We start from the raw sequence: 16,607 nt of genomic DNA on the forward strand, positions 1-16,607 counted from the left end.
TTTTGGCCCATGTCTCCCTGTTTGTCTCTGTCTCCCCATCCCCCCTTTCTGTTTCATTCCCCTTCCTGACTCTAGATGTCTTTTAGCAAAAAATTAAACAGCACATCTACAGCCGAAGCTCTCATGCAAAACTGTTTGTATGTTAAGAGCTCAGCACAGAAAGTCCTCCCCACTTTTTCCAGTGCAGTGGTCTGACAGACTGAAGTAGGGAAGAGGGGGTTAGGGGCAATGAAGTGCTGCCTACCTGTGGACACTTATATGGTCATCCTTATCTTCCTGTTTGTTCCTCTCTTATCCCCAGCCACCACCCACAGATAATAAAAGGATTCACCACTTTCTAACCTCAGAAGGATCTTTCTCAACTTCTCTCTGGCTTTCAAACACATACTTTAAACACTTTAGATCTCAACTTCAAATATGACATCCTTTGGGAAGTCTTGTGCCACACCCTCAGGCAGAGACAGCTTTTATAGCACGTTTTATCACAATTATTCCTTTACTCAGTTGTCTGCCTCACTAGACAGCGAGTTCTGGTTAGTGCATTTACATACATTATCTCATCTAATGCTTATAAATAATTCTATAAAAGCTGTATGTCTTATTTACAGATGACTAACTCTGAGGCTCAGAGGGGTTAAGTAAACTATCCCTAATCACACAGCCAATAAGTTGGCGATTGTGGTTCAAACATGGCTTAGCTTATTCCAAATCCTTTCTTCTAGTTCAATGCCTAGATAATAGGCATTTAGTGAACATAATATGAATGCAAAGCATGTCTGAATGTCGCAGTGTGCACACACATCTGTCAACATGCTCTGCACTTCGCTAACTTTGCTCATGCCTTCCCTTTGGTCTGGAAGTTTTGCCCTTTAAGGTCTGCATTTAATATACTACCCACCCATCATGGCCAGATCAAAGTCATCTTACCAGAACAGCTCTCCGTTCCCAGTCAAAGTTGCTATCTCTCACTCAGTTTTCCTATTGCGAGTTATACTTCTATTATAGTACACATCAAGATCTGCCTTGCTTTACAGTCCTTTGGCTTTCTATTTCCCAACTTCAGTAAAGAGCAAGCCTGCTATTACAATGATGTGAAAGTTTGTGCACCCTTCACCTCACATGCTGAGACCTAATCTCCAGTGTGATCGTTTTGGGGAGGTAACACTTTGTGGGTAAGGCCTGATAAGGTTAGAAAGGAAGGGACTTCATGAATGGGATTCATTTCCTTGTAGGGATGAAAGAGACCAAGATTACTCCTACCTTGTGAGGTTGCAGTGAGAAACTGTCATCCCAAGAAAATGCCTCACCACACACCAAATCTGCTAGCTCCTTGATCTCCATGTTCCCAGGAAAGAGAAACACAAGCTAAGAAGTTTATGGTATTTTGTTGTAGCAACTCAGACTAGGACAGTCAGGCGCTATCCACATATCCTGGTGTGGGACTCCACAATGACAAGAAGTCAACACTTCATGGGTTGATTAGAATCTAAATTATCATCAATCCTTCATATTCTGTGTAACAGTTATCCATATGACAAGTTATGTGTGAACATTTTCTTGTCTCTGCCCTATTCAGTATGATTCTGGGGTGCTTTTCCGTGTCCAGGTGTCTTTTTCTGTATCCTGATGCCTGGGCTCCCTGGCACCCCTCATGCAGTAGCAGCCTCCACTCCTGACATGGCAAGATCTAGAGTGCTGGGTCTGGGAAGGCCAGGGCAAAAGCTCATGCCCTACGAGGACTGTGCACACCAGGGAGGTACTTAGAGGCCATGTCCCAGCAAAGGCAAGCCTCTCACCCAGCCCGTATTGATATACTGACACCTTAAGTTTTGAACAAGGGGATCTTTGCATTTTTCACTCAGGTTAGGCCACCCACGTTATGTAGCTGGTCCTAGTTCAAGAAAAATAGACTTAGAAGAAATAAATTAAAAATGACACTTTCTTTTTTCTTTTTCTTTGCTGCTATAGGTTATCCCTGTAGTTCTTTTCTGCTTTAATATAGATAATTAAGAAAAGATTCTGCATCACTCATGCAGTCTAATTTGATAAGAGGCAGAGAAGCTATAAACTTCTTTGGAGAGAGGGTGGGTATAGGTTTTATAAGCCACTGGAGCTAACCTATTCTTTCAGGATGTCTTTAACAAAGATTTCTTTAACAAAAGAAATTTCAAGTACTCTTTGTATTGCAACAATGAAACCTAAACCTATTTGTATTGATTTTTAGAAGCTCACGTCAGTAAAAGCCGTCAGAAGCACTATCTCTTTTATGAGCATAAAGGAACCTCTGACAAAGTCAGGTCACAATTTGTTCACTGTTTTCTTCCATACTCCCATAAGTCTAATAGTCTGGCTTAATTTCAGACATTTTTGTAGAAGAAAACAAAAACTTAAATGACAATGTTCTAAGCAACCTCCTCTTCCAAAATAATATATAGTATGAACTATGTGGAAGGCAATGAAAGATTTCTGATGACCATTTCTGATGCTTCTGTAGAAAAGAGAGAGGAACTTAGGATGATAATCATGAACCACCTCTGACTACAATAAGAAAAGGTGCCCACAGTGTGGCCTTTGCTTATCTCTGCCCATTGGCAGCAGTGTGTGGACAGTGGGGTCGAGTCAGCCGTGGAAGAAAGCCCGACTCTAGAAATACAGCCATTATGACTCCAAGAGTTCAAGAAAAGATGTGGCTAGAAGAGGTGCTGTTCTATGTTCATAAGATTCCAAATCCTAAATTTAACATGACCAGAAAATAATGTATCATTTGCTTTTTACTGAACATTTGGGCACCATCAGTGAAACCTGAGAACACCCTTTCATCCTCAGTAGCCACAGTGCGGGACCACCAGTGAAATATAATCAGCAGCAAAGTAACTACACTAGGGAATGGCATGGGCTGCACTCATTTAATGTTGTTTCAATACAGATGTCAGAGAGCCTTAGACTTTATAAACAACAGGATTGCTATCTTTTTGTCATGTTTGGAGGTAGGGAAGGGGGAAGTGAAGGAATGAAAAAGGGGAAAGAGAAAGAAGGAAGGAAAAAACAAATATAGTCAGGTATAGTGGTACATGCTTATAAACTTAGCACTCTGGGAGGCTGAGACAGGAGTTGCAAGATTGAATTTGTGCAATTTAGCTGATCAAGACCTGTCCAGAAAAGAAGGAAAAGGAGAAGGAAGAATGAGAAAAGGGAGAAGGAAGTAGAAGAAAGAAGAAAAGAAAGAGGAGAAGTAGGGGTAGGAGGTGAAGAGGAAGAGAGAAGAGAATATGTAGACCTACAATCTTCACGCATACTAACTAGACCATGTTTCCCTTCTCCATCTCCTGTGCTAAATCTTCATCATGAAATCACTACACCACACAGAAGCCCACACATTTTCCACTGTTGAAATGAAATGTTGAAATTTACTGGCTTTTCTAATGAATAAACAAGTTTCTAGTACTGTTTCATATACTGGTGCATAGAAAGACTGAGCAGAAAACATGCTGAGTTCTCACACTCTATCCCTGTCCTCTCAACACACACAAGACTCCCTCCCCTGCCCCATCACACTCTGGCATGAAGGCTGCATCTGCACAAAGCATCAGCCTTCCACACAGCACTATCACAAGTTCCGTTCACCTCAGTTTGCTCTTGTACCTGTGCTGTGCATCCCAGCAAATGTGTAATTTACATGGACCCACCACTATAATATGGTATGAAATAGTTCCAAAATTTTTTTTTTCTCCAAATGCCTTCAGGGCAGGTTTGGCTGGCTTGAGTTGTGGGGATCAAACCACAGTAACTTGAGCCTGACTGCTTTGTTGAAGCAGCCACTTAAGGAACTGAGCTACGGGGCAGGCCCCCAGACCTTTTTTTTTTTTTTTTTTTTTTTTGTGGAACCAAGGATTGAACTCAGGCCCTTGCGCTTGGTAGGGAAGCACTTATTCCACTGAGCCATCTCCCTGGCCCCAGTTCCAGAATCTTAAAAACCTCTCCATGCCACCTAGTTCATCCTTTCCCACCCAACCCAGGGAAACCACTGTGCTTTATTCTCTCTATAGTTTTGCCTTTCCTACAACATAATTTCATCTGAGTGCTTCATTTTGTAGCCTTTTCAGATTGGCTTTTTTCTTTTCCTAGTATATCTTTAAGTGTGTTCCTTCTCACGACTTGACAGTCCATCACCTGTCTGGATGGATGACAGTTTATCCACTCACCTGCTGACACTCATCTTGGTTGTGTCCAATGTTTGGCAATTATAAACAAAGGAGCATCTTTGTGCAGATTTTATGTGGACATAGGCTTTCATTTAATTTGCATAAATATCAAAGAGTGTGATGGCCAAATTGTATAGGAAGAATCTCCTTAGTTTTGTAAGAAACTTGTAAGTTTTCCTCTTGAATATATCATTTGCATTCCCATAATCAAAGAGTAAATTCTATTATCCCATATTCATATTTTTAAGAAATTAGTAACCACAATCTTTAAAATGTCTTCATCTTACAGAATACCTTACATGTTTGGTCCTTAATATATATGTATTAAGTAAAATTAGTATCTTTGCACTTGAATACACAGTATATATTATTCTATTATTCTAGTATCTTTTCTTAGAAAACCTTAGGCTTTCTGAATTTGTAATAAGTATTTCAGTTTTCCTACTATCATGTACTACATTGCAGTAATTTCTACTGCACTATAACTCACACTGTCTTTATTTAAAAAAATGCTGTAGACTGGTTCCTGGCTTCCAAGGTCCCACTGGCAATACCAGCTTTTCTGGTTTGAGTTGTTATCTCAGTAAAAACTTTATGTCCTTTACCCAACAAACATACTAGAACTTTCCTTCTTTAGTATTTTAACTCTACCTTTATTCCATATTGGTAATATTCTTAAATCCCAAAGCAGAACTTTCAGAGACTTTAGTGCTCATTCTCAGAGATTACAGAAATAAGATTTCAAGCAGCAATTTTCATAAGCCTACCAAAGAGGGACACTGTTCTGAGAGTAGAAAATCATCAAACTAGAACACCAATTGGGTCCACTTACTCCATTTCTATATAAAGTCTTTTTGGTATTCTATCTTCTTTTATAATTTCATCTCCTCAAAGCTCTGTATTTCTCCCTTTTGAACCATACTTCTTTTTGGCCTAATTCACTGTGATTTACATACCTTAAACACTATTCTTTACATACATGCTGCTACCTTCTCAAGCTACGCCCTAGCATATCCTCTCTAACTGCTATTCCTGACATCTACCTTCTCTAGGACATTTTTAAGCCATGCCATCTGCTATGATCATGAGTGTTCCATTGAGGACTTGGGCACCTACATTACTATCTTCTCCCCCTCTGCTTGTGACACCATTTTGTGGGGGCTTTGATCTTCACAATAATGGTTTATCTAATTCCATTTCATTTTTTGGCCTTCCCACGTGAGCAAATCACTCCCACAACTACATGGATTTCCACACCATGCTCTTAAACTTCAGCTCTCTTTCTCCATTACTTCGCTTGCCAACGATTCAGTCTACCTGCTATCTAGACCTGCTATTTTGAGTCCTCGTTGGCTTCCCTTGTTGCATCCCTGGGTTTCTGTCTGCCACTTACAGCACACTGGGCATAGCTAAATGTTTTAATGCATGTGTACTAATTTCCATGAAATGAGTGATCTTATGTTTTGCGCCTAGATGTCTTCCTAAAGCCTCATACAGTCACAGGACTTTTTGAGAGGTGGCTGCACCTAGACAGTGTCATGCTGGGATTAAGGGTGTGTAATTAGTAAATCAGTCCACTGACTAGTTTGGCACAGTTCTGAGCAGGATTAAGGGTATGAGTGTTACGCCTGCCCTAGAGTCAGCAGCCTACAGGCAACACAAGGGACAGGAAGTCTTGTCTCTCCCTTGTTGCTTTTGCTACCTTGTGGGTGCCACACATCGCTCCTCTCTGTGAGGCCTCTCTGCCATGTGCCACTCTACCTTGAAGACAGCCAACTATGGCATAAAATCTGTATAAACTGTGAGCTCAACAAATGGCCTTTTCCTTTAACTTTGGGTATTAAGTCTGGTATTAAGTTTCAGCAATAAAATAAAAGTAACTAAGACAAGTAAATATTCTATAGAACACATAAATAATGAATAGTGCACTTAACAGTGTTGGCATGCAATTTTGTTTGGTTTCTTCACTACCTTCTTATGCCTATCAGGAAAGTCTGAGATCTGTTTTTCTTTCTTTTGCGGAACTGGGGATTGAACTCAGGCCCTCATGCTTGCCAGGGAATGCTTATTCTACTGAGCCATCTCCCTCAGCTCCTGAGCTCTTGATAGTACAACGTTTACATTGTGCTTTCCTTTTTAGTTTACTTTTCTCTGTGCTTCTATTATCCTTTTGATTTTAGTACTGATCACATGATCATGTTCTTCCTTTTTTTCCTATCCAATTAGAATTTCAGGTTAATATGTGACTCTAGTTGAAATTCCTTTCCTAAAGATCCAAACAGAGATTTCTGGATTTGGGGTTACAAAAAACTTTATTCCCTCCTAGCTCAGTTCTTGCTCTATGATCTGCATTCTTCTATTCTCTACAAGATGCTGTGTCCCCTGGCACTTCTGTTTCTTCTGATATACCTCCAGAAGGCATTTATTGATTTTTTTTTTTTTTTGCATTAAAACATGGATGTAAGCGTTGGCCAGATAGCTCAGCAGATTAAAGCACTTGCTTAGACAGATGTAGGGACTAGGGTTCCATCCCTGGCATGCCTTGCTGGCCCTGCCCCCAGGGCACACTGAGAAGTTGGGTGATTGAGACTGGGTGTGGTGACACACACCTGTAATCCCAACACATAGGAGGCTGAAAAAAGGAGAATCACTATAAGCCTAATCTGTGTAGTAAAACCCTATAGACCCTGTACTAAATATATTAAAAAAAAATTAAAACATGGATATAGTATGTGATCATATGCCTTGTGGGGAGGTGGGACACACACATAAAACACAGTTCAATTCATTAACCCCCTTCCTCATTACTCCCTCCTGCCCCCTCCCCTCTCTACCACAAGCCCTTTGGAAAGGTTTTACTCTATCAATGTATCTTGTCCAAATATTGACAGGTGAGACACACTTTTAATTCTGGCTCCATTTGTGATAAAAAATTAGGGGCTGGGGAGATGGCTCAGTGGAATAAGCGCTTCCCTGGCAAGTGCAAAGGCCTGAGTTCAATCCCTGGTTCCCCAAGGAAAAAAAGTGATAAAAAATTAATACCAGGCTAGCCATGTTCTTACAAACTACTAACAAACTGGACAAAATACATGAAACAAAGGTTTTTAGAAAATGAACAACTGTGTTGCCCAAAGCAGAGCTCCCAGAGGATGGGAGCTCACCCCCACACACGTGACACATACACGAGGTGATCCTCTGATAGCCCACCCTGGTCCCTGTGATATCCTAGTCCACTGAGCTATGTGGCCAGCCTAATAATTATATCTCAGTTACCAATTGTGGGATTTCAAATGAAGAGACTTATACTTCAAATGCTTGTACTGAAAAATTTGTACTTAAATACTAATATTTGAAAAGAATGGTCTAAAATAATCTGCATTTCGTGTTTGTGATCTAATGACTGACCTAATAATTTTATATTATTAAGATTTTATATTTTCAGAGAAAAATATATCAATAACTAGCTAAGAAAGACAATTCACCAAGCATGGGTCCTTCACAGCATATATTTTATTATATATCTATATATTAAGTACCACACTGCAAGAACTCAAAGCATTATTGTAACTGTGAACTGAACAGGGTGCAACAGCATGTGCCTGTTGTCTAAGCTACTCTGTAGGCTGAGGTAGGAGGATCACATAGACTGAGCAGTTCACGAGGAGCAAAGCAAGACCCCATTTTTGACAGAGAGAAAGAAAGAGAGTGAGAGCAAGAGCGAGAGCAAGAGCGAGGGAGTGAGCGAGAGAGACAGAGACAGAGAGAGAGAGACAGAGAGAGACAGAGACAGAGATAGAGACAGAGAGATTCCTAAATAAAACTGCTAATCAAAAGTTGATTTCCCTTACACTTTCCTAATAAAAAGAGGCTGACCACATGGTAGGAACAACAACTATAAAGACTATATTCTAATCAAGCTCAATTTATAACAACATTAATTAGGTACTTGTTTAATGAGATATATAATTGTTACTTTCCACGATAATTACAGATATGGGCAAGTTATTCACATGAATGTCTCATTATTACAGCAGAACCTCGACATTCATAGATTTAACATTGCTGGTTTCAAGCATTCATGAGTGAACCTAAAAGGTTTATGACAGGCAATAATTTGTAATTTTGTTGAGACATAAATTAGAATTAAGACCTGGGAGGTCTTTGTGACGGAGCTAATCAGCTAGCTAGTTAACAAAGGTAGGGTCCACTTAATACTCATGCTTCAATGTCTTTTATTTTCAACTCATATATGATTTCATAAAAGACAAAGGTGTTTAGGAATATAGTTTCTGAAAAGTCTATAAAGTATACTCTGAATGTCAACAGAATTTCTCTGTTGTTAAGCAACCTTTTCCTTTTAACTTTGAAATGTTTTCCTTATTGTTTTAAGTCAATTCTTAGTTCTGTAATATTTGCAATGACAATTAATGCAGACTGAACCATGCATTATACAAATTAAGTATGTAAAGACTGCTTGGATCTGATCCTAGGACTTGAGATTTACCTGCTCACACCTACCATTTCCCAATGCTCGATAAAATAAGATTGAGTTTTTTGTGCTGTCCGTGTATTTCAGCCCTTGAGGGCTCCACTGTAAACCCAGAGAGGGCTGCAGAGAGGCTGCTCCTGCCCCTCATGACCTGCTCTCACTGAAGGAGCTCAGCAACTGCTTGCTGAGAGGGTATAGGCACATAGGACCTGCTCTGACTCCCACTTCTAGTTAGGGACACCATAACTTGCAGGCTAGATTGCTGGGAAACCTGGGCTAATCAGACAGAAACCCTTGTGTTCTGGATTACTACCTGTAAAGCACAGGGAAGATATAGGTTTTAAATGGTTTATGGAAAGGGAGTAAACACCATAAAAACAGGTTCTAGATCCTAGGTACTCACAATTCCCATAAAGACTGACCAAAGTAAGAAGCCTTGAATTAACGAAAGAAAGAAGATTGGCTCAGTAATGATGTCAGGGTCAAGACAGATACCGATAGAGTCAGTTTTGGCAATGGGACATTTGTATAAGGACGAAAGATTTTTTATTTTTTTTATTTTTTTTTTATTTTTTTAGGGAAGGGTGTACAGGGTGTTCAGGGTCTCACTACTAGATCGGACTTGAAGTGATCTGCCTATTAACAGCCTCCCAAGAGCTAGGATTACAGGCGTGCACCACCACGCCCAGTCACAATTGCCATCTCAGTGTGCCCTGGGAGGGGGGGTCGGCCCAGGGGGTGGGAGGATCGAACCCCTGGTCCCTGTGCCTGCTTGCAGGTGCTTTAATCCACTGAGCTATTTGGCCAACCCTCAAGATGAAAGATTGTTTCCCTTTCCATCCGCTAATTTGTCTGTCTGTATGTCCGTTCCTCTCTCTCTCTTCTTTCTGTATTTAGTACATGGAATACAGGGTTTTGCTAGTAGATCGAACTCATTGTGATTCTCCTGTTTTCAGCCTCCCAAGTGCTGAGATCACAGGCATGCACCACCACACCCAGTCTCAATCATTGTCTCAGCATTCCCGGGGGAGTTCCCTGGGATCGAATCCGGCTGCTGTGCTCTGAGCAGGCACTTTAATTCACTGAGCTATCTGACAAGCCTTCATTATTGTTTCTACTATAAAATTTTGCCATTTTTTAAATCTTTTATTTGGTATAGGGTTTTGCTAAGCAGCTCTGACTCACAGCGATCCTCCTGTCTCAGATTCCCCAGCACTGGGATTATAGGAGTGCACCACCACACCAAAATTCGGTGGCCCACATGGCGCATCTAGAGTTCTGGGGCCAGCACAACAAGGGCAGAACTCGAGCCCCTGTGTTTGTCCAGCTGGCACTTAGACCATCAAGCTATTTCCCCAGCCTTATTACACAATTTTAGAAGAATGTCTTTAACTGAAAATGCCTCAGAGATTTAACATATCTGTTTACTTTATTTCCTGAAGCAGTAACTATATGTGTGAGATTTAACAAAAGCATTGTTCAAGATGTTTTGTATGTACATGCATTACTTTGTTCACCATGGGCAGTATTACCATTGTTCACATACTGCAGATTTATCTTCTTTAGAAGCTTCTAAACTTCTTTAGAAGTTAAGGCTTAGCATGTACAACATCACAAGTTTATAGATCCAGGAATCAAATTCTTATTTATAGAATTCCAAAGTCTGTCCCTTAAATTACTACAAAAAACTGCCCACTGTTGACTGCAGAAAGGGAAGAAAAAGCAAGAAGACAGAGAGCATCTGAACAAGGAGGTGGCAGGAGCCGGGGAAATGGCTCAGTGAAATAAGCGCTTCCCCAAGGGCCTGAGTTCAATCCCTGGTTCTGCAAAAAAAAAAAAAAAAAAAGTGAACAAGGAGGTGGCACAACCAAGAGAGGTGAAGACTGGGGGGGATCCGCACTGGCCTCCTGGGCCGCCTGCTGGGGCTTGTCTTCATCTAGGAAGCAGAAGCTGTGGCTAAGATGACTGTAACTCATGCTTGGGCTACAGCTTTGATGAGGTGGATGGGAAGCAAAGGCTTTTCTTGAGCATTTATGAGACCTTCAGGATTTTTCATCTGCCCCAGCCCAGGGTTGAATGCACAGTCATCATAGTTGTAGGATAATACTTTGGAAAACTAAATTAAAGGTTATTCTTTCATTCTTTATCTCTTTTGGTTGCCTGCTTATACCTTATAATGATATAGTTAGTACCTTATAATATAGTGATCAGTTATCTAATTTATCATAGCAAAGACTGTAATGACGTTGCTGAAGAGGATCTCATGGAAAAGTTTTCAAAAGCAAGCTTACACCTTAAGGTTTATTTATAAGATAAAAGAACTAGAGATTTTATCCACAAAGTAGCACTGAAGTTTTGGCAAGTCACCACAGAATTATTACATCTTAGTTGTTAAATATGGTGTCTTACCAAAAGGAGGGGCATGCTCCTTCGTATCACTGGTAAATATATTGATCACTTCTAGCAAGGAGACATTGTATAGATTTTAATTTTTCAAACTGAAATTTAATAACCCACATTTTAATGAGATTTTTTATCTTAGTTTACAGTCTCACTTAATCCTTACATTAAAATACACAAAATGTGTTATTCACTTAAATTGTAACATGTATGCAAAGTATCTAATTAAAGCAGATGGATGATAAAAGTGACAGAAAATTATTTCAAAGCAAACTACATACCTACATGCAATTCTAAGATGTCACAGCCATAAATCCTAGCCATTTCCGGAGCACAAATCAAAGGGTTTTGCATTTCATGCACTATTTCCTATAAGTAATGAATACTGCAGTTTATATCAGAATGTTTCCACTGTTGTCACACGTTCATTTTTATTCTTTAAAATTGTGTCCTAATGCTGTATCTGATTATGAACTCGTATCATTTTATTTTAAAGAGCAGACTATATTTATTGTAGGAAAAAAGCTTCCGTCTGACAGAAAGGCAGAGAGGGTCCTGAGTGGGTTGCCCACTCATCCCACTTCATCACCAAATGTTTCTGCAACATAAGCCTTCAGTTTATATGTTTACTGGTTAATATAACTGTGTTCACACTCCCAAATAGCCTCACAAAGGTGGGAACTGCCTCTTCCTTATTGGGCAGTGTGGTACTCTATGCTTCTGCCTGCACCCCATTACCGAAGAAATGTGTTTACAGAGAAAATATGCTAAAAACTATCTCAGTGCAAACTGAGATACTGTAATAAAAATTTACATGCTAAATGAGAACCACCATCTAAGTATCCAGTTCCTCTCAAGAGATAAATTATATGGGCCTTCCCACATCTCCAACTTAATCCAATGTTGAACTTCTTTATTGCGTTTAAGTAGTCTAGATCTATACTTACAGTAAATATCAAAGAAGAAAACTTAGGCATTTATTTCAAAAGGTGAGTGTATCTCCTTCCTTGAAAATGCAACCCTATTTCAAATATTATTTCATTTTAGAAACATCATTTTCATGTTTCTTTAATAGTCTCAAGAAATTTGAAAAATAAGTTGCTGATCGTTAACTCCCAACGGTGGAAAAAGATGCTCCGTTAAGAATATCTATGTGATTAGTGATATATGTCACTCTTTAAAGAATTAAAAACAAGAAAGTGTTTCCTAAAAACTTCAATGCTGAACACTTAGGATCATGGAACAACAGGAATATACTCAGTGCATAACTCAGTGCAGATACATCTCTTGTATATGTTTCTATTGAAAGGGAAAATGATAAAGGAAACATTTCCTTACCAACACGCTTCCTGTATTATTCAGGCTACAATACAAAAGCAGAAACTGAAACACAGAAATCTATCAGCTTAATGCTTATTATTCTATAAGCCATAATAGGCAGTAACAATGGGATCATTCCAGCAGATGCATCGCCTGGCTAGTGAGTCAAAGATGTTTCTTGTCTTCAATCCACTCTCCTGTGAATATACTGTTTCTATATAGTGATGTTTTTCTTTTCAGATGCATCTTTGATGGAAAGAAAGAAAACACTTCCTACCAAGAGTACACAGCTGTTGAAAAGCATTTTTCTCTGTGTCCACGCATAATTTATATGGTCAAATATATTGTATTTTTCTATTGGATCCTGAAATATGCTAACAATGATAAATAATAGGTCATCTATTTAGTCTGAATAAATGAGCAAATGCCACTGCACAAAGGCATTCCTTTAACTTATCACTCCTACAATATAAGCATCTCCATTATTTAAAAAAAGAACTAAATACGTACTTCTGGAGAAACGCAGAGGAACTAAGTATTGTTTTATAAATACTAACTCAAAAATACTTAATGAAATATTCATTAAGTGTACGGTACTTCCGGTATAAGCTAGAATGGCTTTAGCCTAGGGATGACCCCAGTTAAAACTCGCACTATTTGGGGAAAGCCACCAGCAGGTATCCTAAAGTCAAAGTTGCCTTTCCCACAGTGCCATGCAGTTGTATCACACACAGCATTAATGAGTGTCACACTGGGTGGGATCCTGAGATCCTGAGATCTGATAGGAATTTTGATTTTACTAACTATGAGCACATATTTTTATAGAAGTGAGTGGACAGGAAATTAATGGGTCAATCCTCTGCAATAATCTTGCCATCATTGGTAATACTCTACTAATCAGAATGCAAAAAACCCGTGGGCCAGTGTTTGCCAGGATTTTATAATCTTCTTTTCATGTGGCTTATGTTTCAAATAGTTAAACAACAAAGAAAAGCTGTTTAAAGCAAGTGGAAAGTCTGTCTTAGGCTTTTATTCTTTCCTTATCTTCCAAAGCAGCCAGTGTACTGCAGGTAGGTAACCACTTGCTTATCTAATACTATCATATATGCAAATCACCACAGAAGCTTATGACCTTTTATCTAAAACTTTATCTAAAGATCAGATGGCCTTTGGAATTCAGACTTTGGAATTTTATTTTCGTTTGACACATAATTGTACATATTTATGGGGTACTGTTTCCTTGTGTTGGGAAACTTTAAATCTTTTAGTTATATTGATATATGTAATAAATCATTGTAAACATCACCCTTGTTATAGAAATAATGAAGAGTCATTCTTCCCTAAATATTCTCTTTTAGTCAACTACCTCTATGAAATCAACTTTTTAAAAAAGATTCTACATACAAGTGAGGCATACAGTAGGTCTTCATATCCCTGACTTATTTAACATAATGCCCTACAGTTGCTGCAAATGACAGCATTTCTCTCTGTCTGTCTGTCTCTGTCTGTCTGTCTGTCTTTCTTTCTTGCCCGGCCATTTCGCTGATGGAATTCAATCAATCTTTGAATTTAAAAAAAGATTCATATTTCATATATTTAAAAATACCTCTACAAGGATAAACATATAAATGTATTTTTCCCACTAGACAACTATTCATATTGAGAAAAATGTTATAAATAATAATGTGAGAGCCAGGTGTGCCACAGAACTGTAATTCCAGCACTTAGGAGGCTGAGTCAGGAGGATCAATTTGAGTTCAAGACCATCATGGGCTACAAAGTGAGCTCAAGGCTAGCCTGAGCTGCAAAGTAAGACCTTGCCTCAAAAAGATAAATAAATAAATAAGAAGAAGACCAGAAAGTGGGTGAGAATATATGAGTTACTTTTTAAAAAAAGTATACTCTTTTTTTAAATAGTAGAGCACACTAGGAATCTGTAAGACCACAGGAATAACAGTAGTCCAGAGGCTAAAGCAATTAGCACTATCTATAAAGGCCAACAGCAATAGATCTTACTGCTGAGAAGGCCAAAATCACTGGATCACACTGCGACTGCTGGGTCAGGCATGGTGGGGTCAGAGCACACAGGCCCAGACAGAGAGGCTTAAGCCTCCAGAGTCTGTCAAGTCCAAGCTTGGGGCAACACACGGAGACTAGGACTGAGGAATCTTAATGTGTGGTGGTAGCTGCTGGTGCTTGTGCTAATGGCTAAATTCCTAGAGCCCAGGTAAGTCCAGGATTTTATTCAGAGTAGGGGGCAGAGGAGTACAAATGAGAGAAAGTAAAGAACACCAGTGGAAATCAAGTATGCAGAAGCTTCAGACAAGTGCAAAAAAAAAAGTAAAAAGAAAAAAGAATAAATGCAACCTGTATACATTATTAAAAATTTGTGAGATAAAAGAATGTATTTGTGAAAAGGATAGCAGTGTACACAACAGAAGAGATTACTATTACAGATCGAGTACAAGAGTGAGAAGGGTCAAATTTCATTCTGAAAAACAGACCAGATTTTTCCAACTGCAAAAAGAAGAAAGAAATGCAGGTTCAACAGGAGAAGGGAGTGTACTGCAGGGGCCAGCTACTGGGGAAATGACTGCTCTCCAAGGGAGGACAAAGACATAGATTCCTGGGTTCTGAGAGAATGGCTCCAGTTAAAGATACTGAAAAGGCCCCCCTGAGGCGCAGGGAGAAAAGGCTGTGGGACTGCCAGGCACTGAAACAGAGGAACAAGACCCTATGGGGCTCTGCAGAAGATCCTGATGAGAAACTGAGGTATGATTACAGGCAAAAGATCCAGAAGAGGTGAAAGCTCCTCATAGTCTGAAAATAACAAGTCGCAAAGGGTTGAGGGGAGGCTAAATGCTATCACATGGACGATGCTGCTGCTCATGTGAAGATGGAGAGCAGCTGCAGGCTGGGAAGCTGACCTCCAGGGTCACAGAGATGAAGCACCTTGTACTAAAGAAGAGTGGCGCGCACTTGGAAGGAGTCTTGTTTCCTTAATGCATCAAAGAGAATGAGCACCATCTGTGTTTTGAAGAAAAAGACCTAATTGTTTGTTTTTGATTGTAACCTAGTTTTAAAAAAAAATGTGGCATTTGTGTGTAAGCCACTGGAATGGAAACAAAGATTACATTAAATAGTTCCAAAAGTCATAAAATTCTAGCACTTGCCCTCCAAAGCAGCTCAGTGCTTTGTTGTAACATCATTCTGAACTCAAAGAATTTAAGAAAACAGAAGACCACAAGATAAAACACAAGAGTACTGAGAAAGACCTGTATAACTTTTCCCAAATAAGTTTAGGTGCCTTCCTGTGTTTGTAGGAAAATGAAACTGTCAACCTTTGTGCATGTTCATATCACGTGATAACAATTTTGGGGTGGAGAATTTCATAACAAATATTATGGCTCTATTACATACAAGCTTTTGGCAATATAGATTTATTTTCTGTAAAATAAAGTCCAAGCTAACTTTAGCCTCCCTAATCCCTATAAAAAGTGGATTGAAAGGATCATGCTTTTATTTCTATCCTTCTGTATATCCAAAATGTAAACATATTTATTACATACATCCATACTTTAACTTAGCAATATTTAGGCTTCTACATCATACTATGAAGGTTCCAGAATAAAATCTACCATATGCACCTGCATGCACAGGCCTGCGCGTCCTTGTAGCTACAGGGACAAAGTCACTGAAAGGGGCACTGCGGTGAGGCTGCTGGAAGGAAGAGAGGATCAAAGGCAAGAAGGAGCTGCTGCACATAGGGGAGGAATACACGATCAGAAGATTTTAAAAGTCTATATGCAGAGCTCATGGAGAAAAGCCAGAATATGCGGTCACTGTCTAGAAAGAAAAGGATAAGTTCTCAATTTGTTTATCTTAAAATATTATTTTAGTTGAATCTGTATTCAGTTCAAAGCACGGAGAAGATGCACAATATTTAGAAGAGTAATGTCAACAAAATGCAGACTGCATTTTGTGAAATGTTCTAAAAACATCTGTAGAGTAGACCGCACATACCTGTGTAACACCTTTAGCTGGACATGGTGGATGACTGAGTTGTTTTCAGAAAACACAGCAGTGACACTTTAACATTGATCTTTTATTTTATTTTTATTTTTTTTAACATTCATCTTTTAAAGCTTGCCCAATTTTACATATAGGAATATATATATATATATATATATATATAT

The 16,607-nt window shown here is 39.1% G+C and overlaps 1 protein-coding gene across 2 annotated transcripts in view; it reads right to left on the bottom strand.

Annotated features, from left to right (window-relative positions):
* Positions 1 to 16,607, bottom strand: part of Nectin3 (nectin cell adhesion molecule 3) — a 117,249-nt gene that overhangs the window by 4,836 nt on the left and 95,806 nt on the right. The window lies entirely within an intron of this gene.

The sequence above is a fragment of the Octodon degus genome, unplaced genomic scaffold, assembly GCF_000260255.1.
Source record: "Octodon degus isolate 3935 unplaced genomic scaffold, OctDeg1.0 scaffold00007, whole genome shotgun sequence".
In the NCBI taxonomy this organism is placed as follows: Eukaryota; Metazoa; Chordata; class Mammalia; order Rodentia; family Octodontidae; genus Octodon; species Octodon degus.